Source organism: Rhincodon typus, unplaced genomic scaffold (assembly GCF_021869965.1).
Source record: "Rhincodon typus isolate 14 unplaced genomic scaffold, sRhiTyp1.1 hic_rhity00000063, whole genome shotgun sequence".
In the NCBI taxonomy this organism is placed as follows: domain Eukaryota; kingdom Metazoa; phylum Chordata; class Chondrichthyes; order Orectolobiformes; family Rhincodontidae; genus Rhincodon; species Rhincodon typus.
In genome coordinates this window covers 43,906-47,639 of record NW_025965701.1, presented here as the reverse complement: position 1 = coordinate 47,639, position 3,734 = coordinate 43,906, and positions in this window count along the sequence as shown.

Below are 3,734 nucleotides of genomic sequence, written 5' to 3'. Positions count from 1 at the left end.
CAAAGCCGCACATAACATGGAGAAACCATGGAAATGTGAGGATTGTGTCCCTGTAAGTTTTACAATCATCTGAATCCTTGTCCACCCAGAAACACAGGTATGGTCTCTTCCTACTGTGAACGGTGCAATGTTCTTTTAGGCTGGGAGATTGGATGAAGGTATATCAGTTCACTAGAGAACTCTCACTTAGGTGTGCATGTGTCAGTACTTTTCCAGACAAACTGATGTTTCAAATATTTTGAAGCAGCCAGGACAGATATTCTGGATCTATTGTTTCAAGCCAATGATATTCAAGTACCAGCTATTTTAGTGACGTCACGTGATGATCATTTTGAGATTGCTGTTTAAATCTTCCCTTTTTAACATAACGTAAAAAGAGTTATAAAATTTCATCACTATTAGACTAGAAATTCGGTGAAAAATTCAGAACAGCCAAATCTAAGTGATCATCATTTCTTTTCCTGGACTCCCTCCCTGGGTTCACTTCATTTCCTGTCAGTTGCTGCAAGTAAATAATTTCACATCAGAATTTAAAAAAAAAAAAATTGGGAAAAATTGTTTCCTCACAGATGATGGACAGAGGAGGAAGTTTCAGTCTGGGTGAAGCTCAATCTTCATTCACAGAAGAGCAGCAGCAACTTTACTGGATTGTCCCGCGTTCGCGCTCAGACAACAGGGGAAGTGATTGGCTGGAGATCAAGCTTGCTTCCGGTCCTCCAGCTCTTTCGATTGGTCATATTACAGAATTATGACGGAATTGGAAAGGAACATGGATTCGCGTGGGGAAGCAGCTGCCTTGACCACATGACGGTTGAAACCTTCTGCCAATAGAAAAAGAGGGTGCTGTGATCACAAACCAATCATGTAACGAGAGATGTTCCCGCCCCAACTTCAACCCTGAACACGTGCGAATCCCAGTTTCCCATCCACGTAGAACCTGCCACATGACCCGCGGCGACAGGGATTGTGGGAGTTGTAGTCCCCATGAAGCCACTGGAACACTGTCTCTTGAAGGTCGATGAAAAGAGTTGGGCAGAGGGTGGTGGGAACAGGATCCCCATCCAGACACACAGGACATGTGGGCCATCACTGATTTTACTGAGACACCCTGTTTAGCCAAAATGTTTTCTGGTATCAGTCATAAAGACTTAGAGTAGGAGCAAATTACTGCAAATGCTAAAATCCATACTGAAAACACAAATGGAGATTGTTGAGATCACAGCAGGTCAGTCAGCATCCATTGAACGAAAGCAAACCAACGGATCGAGTCCAGATAACTCTTCAACAGAGCTGGATTTCTGAAGAAGGGTCTAGGCCTGAAACGTCAGCCTTCCTGCTCCTCTGATGCTGCTTGGCCTGCTGCGTTTATCCAGCTCTACACCTTATTATCTCTGTGGAGGAGTGGGTGGGCTGCAGTTCGAGGGGTTGGTGTGCTGAGGGAGAAAGGACGTTGACAGTTCAGATCAAGTCCCAGAGGGAACAGTCTCTTCTGGACTTAATGTTGAGTTCAACACCATCAAATCGTGAAGCCATTCCTTCCCTTTCTTTTAGCTTTGCTTGATACATTTTCTGTCACCCATTCTTCCCTCCACTCCCGTGGGACTGTCTGTTCTTTCCAGTTTGGCAGTTAGATACTCCATCGTTCCACATTCTCACACTCTGATCAGTTAATCTGAACTATCGAAATTTTCAAATAATCATTTTCCACAGTCAGAGCATTTCTCCCTCTACAGTCAAAGGCGCATGATTTTTCCAAGCACAAAAGAGTCATTCTCTCAGATATTGATATGTTGTTTATTTCAAGTCTGTACATTACTTCCATCGAATACCTGTGAAAAAAAATGACAAATGTGAAGATCACAAGCAGCAAGCCACAGAAATGAACAAATGACAATCGGAGTTTTTTTTTTGGTGAAACATTCTTTCCTCCTGTTTCCCCAAATATTCGAACAACAACTAATAGCAGCCACAATCAGCAAATGGTTCCCCAGAAAGCTCCGTATCCAAGGCTACCCATGTGCAGACATGGCCAGGGAAGAGACGCTGAGAGGCGGTGATCACCTCCTCCTTGGGCCCACACATTCTGATCTACAATTTGCTGTTTGAACCAGGACCAACAGTGGATAGAGGTGACAATCCTCTGTCTTACCCAGCTTCCTTCCTCCACACTTTATACCCTTCTAGACGCAGCAGAGTTCAATAATTTCAGCAATGAAACACTCTCCTCATTTTGTTTCTTTCAGTCAGTAGCACATCTGCTCCTAGCACATCTTTTCTAAGAGACTAATGTCCCTGAATCTCTCCTGTCTTCCAATCTTTCGCAGACCTTCCTTTTGTCATTGTCCCACGGGCACCTTACTCGAGGCCTATTCAACACTTGATACTCCCCAGATCCGATGAAAGCTTACAGACCTGAAACAGTGTCTCTCTCTCTCTCTCCCTCCACACTTGCTTCCTGGTGTACTAAGCAGTTTCCAGCAACATCTGTCTTTGAATATTTAGATTTGGGAACAAGTAACTCAATATTGAAGCGTGCAGTTGAGAACAAGCTGTGCATCTAAACTGAGGAAGAATGTAACATGACAAAAGACAACATTGCAAAACTCACACTGGGCAGTTAAATGACAAATGATTCAAACAGTGATAATAGATCAGGATGCACTTTCATGGGAGGATTACAACCATTACCCACTTCTTGCAGCAGAAACAATTACCAACAAATTTATGATAATCTGACATCATAGACTCCTACCCTCTCGATTGTCTGCTCCAATCAGAATGCCAAATTTATGCTCTTTATTATCCATTCACAGGATGTGCGGGATGTTATTGCCCATCCCTAATTGCTGAGAGGGACAGTTAAGAGTGGGTCTGAAGTCATTTGTAGCCCAAACCATGTAAGAACAGCAGATTTCTTTTCATGAATCTGATGGGTTTTACACAATTTTGCCACCTGCAGAGGTGGAAATTGAACTCATGATCCTAGAACACTAACCTGGGGCTTTGGATTATGAGCACAGTGACATTATCACTATGCTGCAACCTCCCCCAAATGATCTGGCTAACGACTGGATACTGTTATTTTTAAAGTTCCCTGTGTGTAAGATTCAGAAGACTTGCAACGTGAATTAGCCACAGGATTCAACAGTTTCAAACAAACAGCAACAGACTTTACATCGTAGGTAATCTTGGACAGAGGAATTATTAAAGCTAAACATCTAAAGGAAGTCTTTTTAGATGTAATACATGATTTCATGACAGTAAGAATCTTGATTTAATTCCAATTTTTCCGGAAGCTATGTATCAGTGCCACAATGTACTAATAATAAAAGATAAGTCTGCCAGTAACCGTTGCAATACAATTGGATACTAGGGAAAAACAGGGAAAATATCAGTAAACTCTGTACATATATTTAAAATATTACAAAGTTCATTAATTCAGTAGAAAAAAAGGTTGAATTTAAACTTACATAGGTTTGTATCAGATATATTTGTACAAAGTGTTTTATGATAAGGACTAATCTAGAACATCCTTACAAAAATCAGTTGTTAGAATTTGATAACATAAAATAGCTGCAAAGAATGGACTTTACAGGCATACAGATATACAGCACAGAAACAGACCCTTTGGTCCAACTCATCCATGCCGACCAGTTATCCTAAATAAACCTAGTCCCATTTGCCAGCATTTGGCCAATATCCCTCTAAACCGTTCCTATTCCTTTACCCATTCA